Source organism: Dendrobates tinctorius, unplaced genomic scaffold (assembly GCF_039654945.1).
Source record: "Dendrobates tinctorius isolate UK_male_01 unplaced genomic scaffold, ASM3965494v1 ptg000134l, whole genome shotgun sequence".
Classification (NCBI taxonomy): Eukaryota; Metazoa; Chordata; class Amphibia; order Anura; family Dendrobatidae; genus Dendrobates; species Dendrobates tinctorius.
Genome location: NW_027361802.1, coordinates 15676158 through 15692260, shown reverse-complemented (window position 1 = coordinate 15692260; position 16103 = coordinate 15676158).

Here is a 16103-nt window from a genome sequence, read left to right as displayed (position 1 = left end):
TTTCCAAACTTGTCGGTAAACAGAAAGCCCAAACCATGCGAGACCCACCATTTAGCAATTCTTTTTTATAAACAAACCAATAATTAAATGTAGGAGAAGAAAAAAAAAGGTACAGCAGGACAGCCATAAAGCGTTTACCATAGAATGATATACCATCCAACAGCACTAGATGGAGACATTCCACTAGCTGAAAATGCAAAGTGACACAATTCTCTTGAACGCATAATATTTATTGTTATAGATAAGCATTTACATAAAGTGGATCAGGGCCATTTTCACTGCTACTTTTTAAGGAGCAAAAATACCATAAAGGGCCTAGATATTGTATTGCATTTATATCCTTCATTAGTTATCCAAACCATTTTGAATTACTTATTACTAATAAGACCATATGGTATGTCTGCAATAATATAAACTGAGTCTATGGGGCTGATTCATTAAGAGTGGCAATGTGCACTAGAATTGCTGTGGTCAGGAAACGTGCTGATTTCATTAAGGGGCGCATACCTCTTGATGAATTTGGCCCACTTTCAGTAGCATGAACTTCATCAGAAATGCTACTTCACTAGAAATTGGAGCAGCATTTGTGGCATAAGTTATGCCAAGAAAGTGGTGAAACTTCTGATAAATTTGGCAGGCAGTTCTGCCACGCCCGTCCCTCTCATGCTACGCCATTTCTGAAGAACTAGCTGGGATTGATGTGAAGATAGTGGCAAGGTTTTTGTGTAAATTTGCAATGTGAAAAACATTTTTGTGTCTTTTTTTAAAGTGTTTAACCCCATAAAACAAGCGTAAACACTTTGATGAACTCCCCCATGTGTCCTAGGTACATTAAAATGGAACTTTACCCCCCTAAATTGCAAATCATCCACAAACACCAATATTAACTAGGCTTAAAAATCATCAGTAGATTGTTGGACAGTCTGTCTAATGATGGTTGAGAAACATTTTCCTGACTCCCCGTTTGGCAACCAATCTAGTTCCTTGGATCAACATCCCATCACATAATTTAGTACATATAATCTTTAATATTATTTTTTTCAAGAAAGGCAACCAGGCCCTCCTAAATCTTTTGTACTGAATCAAACATCATGAGGCAGGGAGCTCCATAGTCTCACTGCTCATACAGTAAAGTATCGCCTTCCGTGATTATGACAAAATCTCTGTGCTAGCCATTCATATATTTTTTATGTGGTAATAAGATCATGCCTTCGTTTTTCCAAACATTGCTCCTGTTAATGGTAATAAGATAATCTCTTAGCCGATGGCACATAGCCTTCCTGAACTTTAGTGTTTTTGCAGCCATTCCACTATACATCTTATTAAAGAATAAGTCAAAAATTATTTTGTGGACACTAATGATGATTGAGCATGAAAATGCTCTAGTGCGCAGTAATCGAATCAAGCAGGTTGGACCAGAGACGTAGCTAAGGTTTTGGTTCGGGGGGGGCGAAACTTCTGAGTGGGCCCCTAAACAGAGAAACTCAGCAGATGATCACGCTGTTGCCAAAAATAATCTACATATAAAAAGACCATATAAAGACAAGAAATAGTCAAAAATAAGCATATATAAATTATAATAAATACTGAAGAAAATAACTTCAATCCAAAAAATAAGGCAAAGGCCTAACAATAATAAGAAAAGGAAATGCTCCCATTAAGAGTAAACACAGAAAAAACGGAGCAGAGAACAACATCCAATAAAAAACAATAATTTATTGATTCAAGTAAATGACAATACAAAAGTATACATATCAATAATGGCTTATATAGTAAAAAGGAAAAGGAGGAATACAAAGGCCAAAAACAAAGGTACACATAGTGATCCTGTGACCAAGGGTTATAGGATATATAGAGTGACAATATGATGTAACATGATAAATCCCAGGCCAAATACCCATACAGAGTGTAGTTAATATTGTCTAGAGCATTTAAGCAAGTCAAATGCCCCTCAGTATCTAAATAGTATCACTTACTCATGATCGCCAGTATGCCAAAGTGCACCTCTGTGACCCCCTGACGCGCGTTTCGCTTTGAATGCTTTCTCAAAAGGGGTAGATATGAATGCCATATCCTTAATACTTATATAGTGTCATCAATCAGTGCCGGAGTATCGGGCGCACGCGCCAATGACCTCACCCGCCAAGAACGTTACCTCCCACCCCCGTGGCCGTCAATAGACGGCGCGCATGTAGGTGGAAATCCACCTGCTGACGTCATGCACATGCGTGCCAAGCTAATACAGATAGCCACGGGGGAAGATGGGAGGGGCGTGAGACAAAGCGCGCGTGCGCACCACAACCGCCATTTTGCTGAAGACCAAGGCGGCGGCCATATTGGAGGAGATAAGGATCAGCCCAAATACACAGGAAAAAAGAAATTACGGTGATCCAATGCTGAAATAAAACGCAAAGGAATAATGCAAATAACAGCGCAACATTAGTTGTATTAAGAAGAGTAATATAAAGTGCAAATGTGCATCATCAAAGTGACAAAGTGCAAACCTATATTCACATCATAGAGTATTATAATACTGATGTATACAAAAGTCAGTGACAAAAATATAAAAGTAATACAAACAAAAAAGAATACAAAAAGAAATATAATCATAATTTATATATACATGGAAAATAATAATAAATATGTGTATATATGGGCAGAAAAAATAAAAAGAAAAAAATATATAATAAAAATAATAAAAATAATAAATCATCAGAAAATCTTCTCATCCAATTAAACGGAATCCCTTGGTTTTGTTCAGTATTCAATAGTGTCCCACATCCAGGAATTAACCCGACGTAGGATAATGGGGCATCATGACCAACATAGGTTCCGAAGAATCAAAATCCGGCAAGGCAAAAACTATAAAGGGAAAAACTAAAAGACATGACAAAATTAAAATACAGTATAAAAACGTGGGACGATGATGCAAATTCATTCTTAGGGCATATATTACATGCATACAAATGCATATACATATATATATATGTATATATACATAAACGGACGCTGCCACAGAGACTAAGACAGAGTTGGGTGGAGAGGCAGAAAAAGGGGAAGTTTATTTCTAAAGAAAAGGGACGAAAGTAAGTTTTTCATTAAGTCCCTTAGGTGTGATGGTGTCAAGGGTGACTATCCACCTACACTCGCGTTGTGCCAGAAGGCGGACCAAATTGCCACCCCTGACACCGCCATGGACCCTATCAATGCCCCTCACCCTAAGGCCACTGGGATCAGAACCATGACATAACAAAAAATGTCTCGGTAGGGTCTTGAGAAAAGTAGGGTCGGTAGCGTCCCTTGCGGCAGCGATATCATGGACATGTTCGCGCGTCCGTACTTTTAACTCCCTCGAAGTGAGACCTACATAAATCAGGGAGCAGGGGCATGTTGCATAATATATTACATGAGTTGTATTACATGAAATGTAATCACGTATTCTGTACTCCCTGCTCCCATCAGATGTACTGAAGGTCCCACTTCTAAGGATATTAGGGCACGCGACACATGCGCCGCAGGGGAAACACCCAACCCTAGGATTACTCATATTAAAAATAAACTGCGACTTAGTTGTATAGGGACTTTTGACCAAATGGTCTTTCAGGTTCCTCCCCCTACGTTGTACCATCAAAGGACGCTGCGGTAAGTTCCCGGCCAGAAACTTGTCCGTATGTAGGACTGGCCAGTGTTTAATTAATACATCACGGATCTGATCCCAACGACAGTTAGAAGTTGAGATAAATCTCACCTCCTTGGAATCAGTCAAAACCTTCCTAGGTGAAGATACAAGAAGTTCTTCCCTTTTGGTACGCTTAGCACGTCTGTAACCCTCTCTAATACAGCGATTACTATAACCTCTATCACGAAACCGTTCAGTGAGGCAAGCAGATTGCTGTTCAAAGCGGGCCATAGTCGAGCAGGTCCGCCTGTTTCTTAGAAATTGTCCAACTGGGATGGCTTTAATCACAGAAAAATTGTGTGCCGAGGAGGCATGTAAAAGAGAGTTCACTGCCGTTTCCTTACGATGTAAATCGGTCTCAATAGACCCATTATCTGCCACACACAATTTAATATCCAAAAAATCAATACATTTCGCATGATGATTAAATGTAAATCTAAGATTGAATGGATTCACACTAAGGGACTGCATAAATTTGGATTGGCTGGTCTCGTCACCCCTCCATATCATCAATACATCATCGATGTAACGAAACCAGCCCACCACCTGGTCCGCGGCATGTGCCCCGTCCCCACAAAAAACCTGCCTCTCCCAAAAAACAAGAAACAGGTTTGCATGGGCCTGGGAACACGCCGCGCCCATTGCAGTCCCCTGTAACTGTAAATAAAATTTGTCTTTAAAAACAAAAAAATTTTTTGTCAAAGCAAACTCCAATAAATCTAGAATAAAATCAGAAAAATGGCCATCCCAGTTGGCAGTCTCAAGAAAGAAGCGGACCGCCCGAAGGCCGTCGCTATGTCTAATAGAGGTATAAAGTGACTCTATGTCAATAGTTACTAAGAGCATATCTACCTCTAGAAACAACCCATCGACTTTGGTTAGAACATCAGTGGTATCCCTGACATAGGAGGGGAGCGTCTCAACTAAAGGTTTCAGATGGTGGTCAATAAATTTACAAATATTTTCGCTCAACCCCCCTATGCCAGAGACAATGGGTCTTCCGGGAGGATTTCGGATATCCTTGTGCACCTTTGGAAGTAAATAAAAGGTAGGTACCTTGGGATATTTGGGCACAAGGGCGTCTAACATCCGCCTCGGTACAATACCTGACTCATCAGCATGATCTAAAATAGCCCTCAATTCCAAAGAAAAAGGCACAGTGGGGTTGCTAGGCAAAATGCAATAGGTTTGTTTGTCCCTAAGTTGGCGAAATGCCTCCCTTTCGTACTTTTCTGTCTGCCAGATCACCACGTTCCCTCCCTTGTCAGCAGGCTTTATGACCACAGAATCAAGGGATGGCAGCTCTCTCAGAGCTTGTCTCTGCAACGCAGTAAGATTATCCCTACATACATTCCCTGATATCCTTCACAGGTCTTCAGTGACCAATTTACAAAAGATCTCCACCTGTGGGCATAGTGACAAGGGAGGAAACGTGAGTGAACGTGGCATGATTGAACGTGGTACAATACCAATACCTACACTGTCAGATTGTTGTTCTTTCAAAAGATCCTCCAAATCGGCAACTGCTTGTTGTTCCACTGCATTAAAATCACCCTCAGCACGGTGGTGTAATTTTCGTAGGATCAATTTGCGACAGAATAAGTGTAAGTCTTTCAAGACTGTAAAAAAATCAAAGCCATTATTAGGGACAAAATTCAAGCCCAATTGCAACACCTCCAACTGTGTCTCAGAAAGGATATGTGAAGACAAGTTTATTACCTGCAGTCTAGAGATTTTAACCTTACGTTCGTAAGTGGGCGATATATATTGCCTCCTTTTATTGGCATGACGCCCTCTAGTGACTCTAGTAGATATTGTTGTCCTAGGATTATCAGTCCCAGAAATCTTTGTCTGATCAGATTTAACACTAGCTTCATCAGCGGAAGTAAAAGATGATAATGAACCAGAACGTGATTGAGGAATGGATTTCGCCCTGGTTATCCTATTCTTCCATCTATATACTTTATTTTCCACAGAGTCTGAATAATCTCTCTGTAATTTTTTGGACTTGACGGCACATATTTCCTGTTCCCATTTTGTCAGGTCCTTCTCAAGATCTCCATTTAATATATCCAAAGCATCAACAGTTAGAGTATCTTTTAGAGAGATTTGAATAACATCAATCTCCTTTTCCAATTCTCCCAATTTTCTTTCGTCCAATCTAACCAACAGTTCCATAAAGCCCTGAGAGCACTTATTAGCAGTCTCCTCCCATTCTTTTTTAAAAGTGAGTTCCTCAACTGAAAATGCAGGAAAGATTTGCACCCGTAAACCTCTTGGAATTAGAGAGCGGGTGAGATATTGCCCCAAAGAAGCCTTGTTCCACCACAATCTCGCCCGTCTGTGCAGCAGCGTCCTAAGCTTAGAGATTTGTTCCTTTGCACCACCACCATTCGTATTAAAAGTACCAACAGTATCCTCCTTAAAAACCTCCTGAAGTTGAGACAACCACGTTTGGTCTCGAGCACGGTAATCCATTTGCTTATGACTAGTAGCTGTGAATACACAGAAATCACATATAAGGACAAGAAATAGTCAAAAATAAGCATATATAAATTATAATAAATACTGAAGAAAATAACTTCAATCCAAAAAATAAGGCAAAGGCCTAACAATAATAAGAAAAGGAAATGCTCCCATTAAGAGTAAACACAGAATAAACGGAGCAGAGAACAACATCCAATAAAAAACAATAATTTATTGATTCAAGTAAATGACAATACAAAAGTATACATATCAATAATGACTTATATAGTAAAAAGGAAAAGGAGGAATACAAAGGCCAAAAACAAAGGTACACATAGTGATCCTGTGACCAAGGGTTATAGGATATATAGAGCGACAATATGATGTAACATGATAAATCCCGGGCCAAATACCCATACAGAGTGTAGTTAATATTGTCTAGAGCATTTAAGCAAGTCAAATGCCCCTCAGTATCGAAATAGTATCACTTACTCATGATCGCCAGTATGCCAAAGTGCACCTCTGTGACCTCCTGACGTGCGTTTCGTGTTGAATGCTTTCTCAAAAGGGGTACATATGAATGCCATATCCTTAATACTTATATAGTGTCATCAATCAGTGCCGGAGTATCGGGCGCACGCGCCAATGACGTCACCCGCCAAGAACGTTACCTCCCACCCCCGTGGCCGTCAATAGACGGCGCGCATGTAGGTGGAAATCCACCTGCTGACGTCATGCACATGCGTGCCAAGCTAATACAGATAGCCAAGGGGGAAGATGGGAGGGGCGTGAGACAAAGCGCGCGTGCGCACCACAACCGCCATTTTGCTGAAGACCAAGGCGGCGGCCATATTGGAGGAGATAAGGATCAGCCCAAATACACAGGAAAAAAGAAATGAAGGTGATCCAATGCTGAAATAAAACGCAAAGGAATAATGCACATAACAGCGCAACATTAGTGGTATTAAGAAGAGTAATATAAAGTGCAAATGTGCATCATCAAAGTGACAAAGTGCAAACCTATATTCACATCATAGAGTATTATAATACTGATGTATACAAAAATCAGTGACAAAAATATAAAAGTAATACAAACAAAAAAGAATACAAAAAGAAATATAATTATAATTTATATATACATGGAAAATAATAATAAATATGTGTATACATGGGCAGAAAAAATAAAAAGAAAAAAATATATAATAAAAATAATAAATCATCAGAAAATCTTCTCATCCAATTAAACGGAATCCCTTGGTTTTGTTCAGTATTCAATAGTGTCCCACATCCAGGAATTAACCCGACGTAGGATAATGGGGCATCATGACTAGAGTTGAGCGATACCAGCCGATACTTGAAAATATCGGATCGGAATGGATCGGCCGATCTTTAAAAAAAGTATCGGTATCGCCGATTCCGATACCGGGAACCAATGCAAGTCAATGGGGCCAAAATATCGGAATTAAAAAAAACCCTTTCTTTCCTTGTAGGTTAATTCTACATGAAGAAAAACAACTAAGAATAATGTAGAATGTATTGTGGGAGGTGGAGGAGACATTAAAGCCATAGAGGTTTAGCCCAATCAAATGGAATAGCAGGAATTAAACTTTTTTTTTAAAGATGTTAGGAGTTACAAAGATATTGACTATGTTAGCCTCATTTATATTTTGCCAGACATGTATGTCTTCTTCTTCTACTTCCTTTTTTTACATTCTTCTTCTTCTTCTTCTACTTCCTTTTTTTACATTCTTCTTCTTCTTCTTCTACTTCCTTTTTTTACATTCTTCTTCTTATTCCTTTTTTTACATTCTTCTTCTTCTTCTACTTCCTTTTTTTTACCTTCTTCTTCTTCTTCTTCTTCTTCCTTTTTTTATCTTCTTCTTCTTCTTCTTCTTCTTCTTCTTCTTCTTCTTCTTCTTCTTCTTCTTCTTCTTCTTCTTCTTCTTCTTCTTCTTCCTTTTCTTACATTCTTCATATTCTTCTTATTCAACAATTATTATTCTACATATTCAGCTTCTTCATCTTCTTCCTATTCTTCTTCATCATATTCTTGTTTGTGTCAGGCATTCCTGTAGTTGTTATCTAGAAAAGTTAGAAGTTTACACCTTCCGTTCTGCCTGTCACAAAAGATTTACAACAGGATTTGTCCGCGTTCAGTTTGGCCTGCAGCAGCAGGCCTTTTCCAGGGGCACCACGAGGAGGAACGGACTCACCCCCATACACTGCTTAGTCTTCTTCTGCTTATAAATAAGATAATATCATTTGCTCAGAGTATTAGTCTTATGCTTAATGTTCTTCTGCTTTGTTTTTTTTATGCTTCTTTGTCTTCTCTCTCTTGTTGTTCTGCATCTTGGTGGTTGTCTTCCTGTTCTTTGTCCTCTTGAACCAGCTGACGGTACTGGCACCCGGAGGGGCAGCAGAAGGAACAAGAGCCAATGGCACTACCGAGGACCAGCTGACGGTGCTGGAACCCGGTTACTAAGCAGGAGGTACCTGTGCTACAAAGCACTACCAAGGACCAGCAGACGTTGCCGGAACTCGGATACCGAGATGGAGGCACCTAGGCCAAAGGCTCTGACGAGAACCAGCTGACGGTGCTGGAACCCGGAGGGGTAGCATAAGCTGCAAGAGCAAATGGAAATAGCGAGGACCAGCTGACAGTGCTGGCACCCGGAGGGGCAGCAGAAGGAATAAGAGCCAATGGCACAACCGAGGACCAGCTGACGGTGCTGGAACCCGGTTACTAAGCAGGAGGTACCTGTGCTACAAAGCACTACCAAGGACCAGCAGACGTTGCCGGAACTCGGATACCGAGATGGAGGCACCTAGGCCAAAGGCTCTGACGAGAACCAGCTGACGGTGCTGGAACCCGGAGGGGTAGCATAAGCTGCAAGAGCAAATGGAAATAGCGAGGACCAGCTGACAGTGCTGGCACCCGGAGGGGCAGCAGAAGGAATAAGAGCCAATGGCACAACCGAGGACCAGCTGACGGTGCTGGAACCCGGTTACTAAGCAGGAGGTACCTGTGCTACAAAGCACTACCAAGGACCAGCAGACGTTGCCGGAACTCGGATACCGAGATGGAGGCACCTAGGCCAAAGGCTCTGATGAGAACCAGCTGACGGTGCTGGAACCCGGAGGGGTATCAGAAGTTACCCCTGAAAAGCAAAGTTGGCATGCCGCAAGCTGGCCGCAGTTACCGAATCACACAGTCCTACAGGGGGTGCTTGTCCTACTGGCACTATGGAACAAACCTTTCTTACCAGAACCCGCAGTCCACATAGGAAGCACCTAAACTGCTGGCACCCTAGCCTCGGCTAACCCAACCGCAACACGACATGGCAACTTGGGGTGGCAAACTGACATTGACACTTCCCGGAAACAGCAGGCAGGGCTGGAACCAAGCTGGGCAGGAGGGAGTACCCGTGCCAAAGTCAGTTATGAGCAGCAACTGGCGATGTTGGAGCCCAGGACAAGCACTTAGCAGGCTGAGGCCTGATGTGCTGTCAATTGGGAGGCAGCAGGACAGATTGCCATCAAAACAGCAGGGGAACAGCTGACGTTACTGAACCCCACAAACACAGGAGCTAGTGTTTTACTCTGTGAAGACGGCACTTCCGAGCAACAACTGGCTGTGTTGAAGCCCAGGGACAAGCACGGAGCAGGCTTAGGCTGCATTGAAGAAATTTTAAGATCGGTTGTAGACTACTAATTTGAACCAAGCTCCACTTAGGCCTGTGGCTTCACTGATTTTCGTATTTCCCCTGTCCTCCAACCCCGCCAGTTACAGCTCCGAAGTGGCGTCTGCACAATCCACAATCCAATCGGAGCTGTAACTGGCAGGGTTGGAGGACAGGGGAAATACGAGAGACAGTGGAGCCACAGGCCTAATTGGAGCACGGTTAAAAATCAGTAGTGGTACGACTGTGTAGGCAGCAGGAGACTTTGCCATCCACACAGAAGGGGATCAGCTGACATTACTGAACCCCACTGAGACACGGGAGCAAGTATCTCTTTCCGTGTGGACGGCACTTCCGAACTACAACTGGCTGTGTTGAAGCCCAGGAAATAGGAGGGTGTAGGCAGAGGCCTACTGTATTTTGAATGAGGTGACAGCAGGAGAGACTGCCATCCACACAGCAGGGGATCAGCTGACGTTACTGAACCCCACTGAGACACGGGAGCAAGTATCTCTTTCCGTGTGGACGGCACTTCCGAACTACAACTGGCTGTGTTGAAGCCCAGGAAATAGGAGGGTGTAGGCAGAGGCCTACTGTATTTTGAATGAGGTGACAGCAGGAGAGACTGCCATCCACACAGCAGGGGATCAGCTGACATTACTGAACCCCACTGAGACACGGGAGCAAGTATCTCTTTCCGTGTGGACGGCACTTCCGAACTACAACTGGCTGTGTTGAAGCCCAGGAAATAGGAGGGTGTAGGCAGAGGCCTACTGTATTTTGAATGAGTTTACAGCAGGAGAGACTGCCATCCACACAGCAGGGGATCAGCTGACTTAACTGAACCCCACTGAGACACGGGAGCAAGTATCTCTTTCCGTGTGGACGGCACTTCCGAACTACAACTGGCTGTGTTGAAGCCCAGGAAATAGGAGGGTGTAGGCAGAGGCCTACTGTATTTTGAATGAGGTGACAGCAGGAGAGACTGCCATCCACACAGCAGGGGATCAGCTGACATTACTGAACCCCACTGAGACACGGGAGCAAGTATCTCTTTCCGTGTGGACGGCACTTCCGAACTACAACTGGCTGTGTTGAAGCCCAGGAAATAGGAGGGTGTAGGCAGAGGCCTACTGTATTTTGAATGAGGTGACAGCAGGAGAGACTGCCATCCACACAGCAGGGGATCAGCTGACGTTACTGAACCCCACTGAGACACGGGAGCAAGTATCTCTTTCCGTGTGGACGGCACTTCCGAACTACAACTGGCTGTGTTGAAGCCCAGGAAATAGGAGGGTGTAGGCAGAGGCCTACTGTATTTTGAATGAGGTGACAGCAGGAGAGACTGCCATCCACACAGCAGGGGATCAGCTGACATTACTGAACCCCACTGAGACACGGGAGCAAGTATCTCTTTCCGTGTGGACGGCACTTCCGAACTACAACTGGCTGTGTTGAAGCCCAGGAAATAGGAGGGTGTAGGCAGAGGCCTACTGTATTTTGAATGAGGTGACAGCAGGAGAGACTGCCATCCACACAGCAGGGGATCAGCTGACGTTACTGAACCCCACTGAGACACGGGAGCAAGTATCTCTTTCCGTGTGGGCGGCACTTCCGAACTACAACTGGCTGTGTTGAAGCCCAGGAAATAGGAGGGTGTAGGCAGAGGCCTACTGTATTTTGAATGAGGTGACAGCAGGAGAGACTGCCATCCACACAGCAGGGGATCAGCTGACATTACTGAACCCCACTGAGACACGGGAGCAAGTATCTCTTTCCGTGTGGACGGCACTTCCGAACTACAACTGGCTGTGTTGAAGCCCAGGAAATAGGAGGGTGTAGGCAGAGGCCTACTGTATTTTGAATGAGGTGACAGCAGGAGAGACTGCCATCCACACAGCAGGGGATCAGCTGACGTTACTGAACCCCACTGAGACACGGGAGCAAGTATCTCTTTCCGTGTGGACGGCACTTCCGAACTACAACTGGCTGTGTTGAAGCCCAGGAAATAGGAGGGTGTAGGCAGAGGCCTACTGTATTTTGAATGAGGTGACAGCAGGAGAGACTGCCATCCACACAGCAGGGGATCAGCTGACATTACTGAACCCCACTGAGACACGGGAGCAAGTATCTCTTTCCGTGTGGGCGGCACTTCCGAACTACAACTGGCTGTGTTGAAGCCCAGGAAATAGGAGGGTGTAGGCAGAGGCCTACTGTATTTTGAATGAGGTGACAGCAGGAGAGACTGCCATCCACACAGCAGGGGATCAGCTGACGTTACTGAACCCCACTGAGACACGGGAGCAAGTATCTCTTTCCGTGTGGACGGCACTTCCGAACTACAACTGGCTGTGTTGAAGCCCAGGAAATAGGAGGGTGTAGGCAGAGGCCTACTGTATTTTGAATGAGATGACAGCAGGAGAGACTGCCATCCACACAGCAGGGGATCAGCTGACATTACTGAACCCCACTGAGACACGGGAGCAAGTATCTCTTTCCGTGTGGACGGCACTTCCGAACTACAACTGGCTGTGTTGAAGCCCAGGAAATAGGAGGGTGTAGGCAGAGGCCTACTGTATTTTGAATGAGGTGACAGCAGGAGAGACTGCCATCCACACAGCAGGGGATCAGCTGACGTTACTGAACCCCACTGAGACACGGGAGCAAGTATCTCTTTCCGTGTGGACGGCACTTCCGAACTACAACTGGCTGTGTTGAAGCCCAGGAAATAGGAGGGTGTAGGCAGAGGCCTACTGTATTTTGAATGAGGTGACAGCAGGAGAGACTGCCATCCACACAGCAGGGGATCAGCTGACATTACTGAACCCCACTGAGACACGGGAGCAAGTATCTCTTTCCGTGTGGACGGCACTTCCCAACTACAACTGGCTGTGTTGAAGCCCAGGAAATAGGAGGGTGTAGGCAGAGGCCTACTGTATTTTGAATGAGGTGACAGCAGGAGAGACTGCCATCCACACAGCAGGGGATCAGCTGACGTTACTGAACCCCACTGAGACACGGGAGCAAGTATCTCTTTCCGTGTGGACGGCACTTCCGAACTACAACTGGCTGTGTTGAAGCCCAGGAAATAGGAGGGTGTAGGCAGAGGCCTACTGTATTTTGAATGAGGTGACAGCAGGAGAGACTGCCATCCACACAGCAGGGGATCAGCTGACATTACTGAACCCCACTGAGACACGGGAGCAAGTATCTCTTTCCGTGTGGACGGCACTTCCGAACTACAACTGGCTGTGTTGAAGCCCAGGAAATAGGAGGGTGTAGGCAGAGGCCTACTGTATTTTGAATGAGGTGACAGCAGGAGAGACTGCCATCCACACAGCAGGGGATCAGCTGACATTACTGAACCCCACTGAGACACGGGAGCAAGTATCTCTTTCCGTGTGGACGGCACTTCCGAACTACAACTGGCTGTGTTGAAGCCCAGGAAATAGGAGGGTGTAGGCAGAGGCCTACTGTATTTTGAATGAGTTTACAGCAGGAGAGACTGCCATCCACACAGCAGGGGATCAGCTGACGTTACTGAACCCCACTGAGACACGGGAGCAAGTATCTCTTTCCGTGTGGACGGCACTTCCGAACTACAACTGGCTGTGCTGAAGCCCAGGAAATAGGAGGGTGTAGGCAGAGGCCTACTGTCTTTGTAATGCGGAGACAGCAGGAGAGACTGCCATCTCCACAGCAGGGGATCAGCTGGCAATGATGAACCCCACTAACACTTGAACGAATGTGTTTGGCTCTGTGGAGACGACACTTCTGAACACCAACTGACGCTGTTGGAGCCCAGGATTAGGCGAGGAGCAGGCTGTGGCCTACTGGATTTTGGCACGTGAAGGCAGCAGGAGACTTGCCATCTCCACAGCAGGGGAACAGCTGGCAGTGCTGAACCCCACTAACACTCTAACGAAGGTGTTTGGCTCTGTGGAGACGACACTTCTGAACACCAACTGACGCTGTTGGAGCCCAGGATTAGGCGAGGAGCAGGCTGGGGCCTACTGGATTTTGGCAGGTGAAGGCAGCAGGAGACTTGCCATCTCCACAGCAGGGGAACAGCTGGCAGTGCTGAACCCCACTAACACTCTAATGAAGGTGTTTGGCTCTGTGGAGACGACACTTCTGAACACCAACTGACGCTGTTGGAGCCCAGGATTAGGCGAGGAGCAGGCTGGGGCCTACTGGATTTTGGCAGGTGAAGGCAGCAGGAGACTTGCCATCTCCACAGCAGGGGAACAGCTGGCAGTGCTGAACCCCACTAACACTCTAACAAAGGTGTTTGGCTCTGTGGAGACGACACTTCTGAACACCAACTGACGCTGTTGGAGCCCAGGATTAGGCGAGGAGCAGGCTGTGGCCTACTGGATTTTGGCAGGTGAAGGCAGCAGGAGACTTGCCATCTCCACAGCAGGGGAACAGCTGGCAGTGCTGAACCCCACTAACACTCTAACGAAGGTGTTTGGCTCTGTGGAGACGACACTTCTGAACACCAACTGACGCTGTTGGAGCCCAGGATTAGGCGAGGAGCAGGCTGGGGCCTACTGGATTTTGGCAGGTGAAGGCAGCAGGAGACTTGCCATCTCCACAGCAGGGGAACAGCTGGCAGTGCTGAACCCCACTAACACTCTAACGAAGGTGTTTGGCTCTGTGGAGACGACACTTCTGAACACCAACTGACGCTGTTGGAGCCCAGGATTAGGCGAGGAGCAGGCTGTGGCCTACTGGATTTTGGCAGGTGAAGGCAGCAGGAGACTTGCCATCTCCACAGCAGGGGAACAGCTGGCAGTGCTGAACCCCACTAACACTCTAACGAAGGTGTTTGGCTCTGTGGAGACGACACTTCTGAACACCAACTGACGCTGTTGGAGCCCAGGATTAGGCGAGGAGCAGGCTGGGGCCTACTGGATTTTGGCAGGTGAAGGCAGCAGGAGACTTGCCATCTCCACAGCAGGGGAACAGCTGGCAGTGCTGAACCCCACTAACACTCTAACGAATGTGTTTGGCTCTGTGGAGACGACACTTCTGAACACCAACTGACGCTGTTGGAGCCCAGGATTAGGCGAGGAGCAGGCTGGGGCCTACTGGATTTTGGCACGTGAAGGCAGCAGGAGACTTGCCATCTCCACAGCAGGGGAACAGCTGGCAGTGCTGAACCCCACTAACACTCTAACGAAGGTGTTTGGCTCTGTGGAGACGACACTTCTGAACACCAACTGACGCTGTTGGAGCCCAGGATTAGGCGAGGAGCAGGCTGGGGCCTACTGGATTTTGGCAGGTGAAGGCAGCAGGAGACTTGCCATCTCCACAGCAGGGGAACAGCTGGCAGTGCTGAACCCCACTAACACTCTAACGAATGTGTTTGGCTCTGTGGAGACGACACTTCTGAACACCAACTGACGCTGTTGGAGCCCAGGATTAGGCGAGGAGCAGGCTGGGGCCTACTGGATTTTGGCAGGTGAAGGCAGCAGGAGACTTGCCATCTCCACAGCAGGGGAACAGCTGGCAGTGCTGAACCCCACTAACACTCTAACGAAGGTGTTTGGCTCTGTGGAGACGACACTTCTGAACACCAACTGACGCTGTTGGAGCCCAGGATTAGGCGAGGAGCAGGCTGTGGCCTACTGGATTTTGGCAGGTGAAGGCAGCAGGAGACTTGCCATCTCCACAGCAGGGGAACAGCTGGCAGTGCTGAACCCCACTAACACTCTAACGAAGGTGTTTGGCTCTGTGGAGACGACACTTCTGAACACCAACTGACGCTGTTGGAGCCCAGGATTAGGCGAGGAGCAGGCTGGGGCCTACTGGATTTTGGCAGGTGAAGGCAGCAGGAGACTTGCCATCTCCACAGCAGGGGAACAGCTGGCAGTGCTGAACCCCACTAACACTCTAACGAATGTGTTTGGCTCTGTGGAGACGACACTTCTGAACACCAACTGACGCTGTTGGAGCCCAGGATTAGGCGAGGAGCAGGCTGGGGCCTACTGGATTTTGGCACGTGAAGGCAGCAGGAGACTTGCCATCTCCACAGCAGGGGAACAGCTGGCAGTGCTGAACCCCACTAACACTCTAACGAAGGTGTTTGGCTCTGTGGAGACGACACTTCTGAACACCAACTGACGCTGTTGGAGCCCAGGATTAGGCGAGGAGCAGGCTGGGGCCTACTGGATTTTGGCAGGTGAAGGCAGCAGGAGACTTGCCATCTCCACAGCAGGGGAACAGCTGGCAGTGCTGAACCCCACTAACACTCTAACGAATGTGTTTGGCTC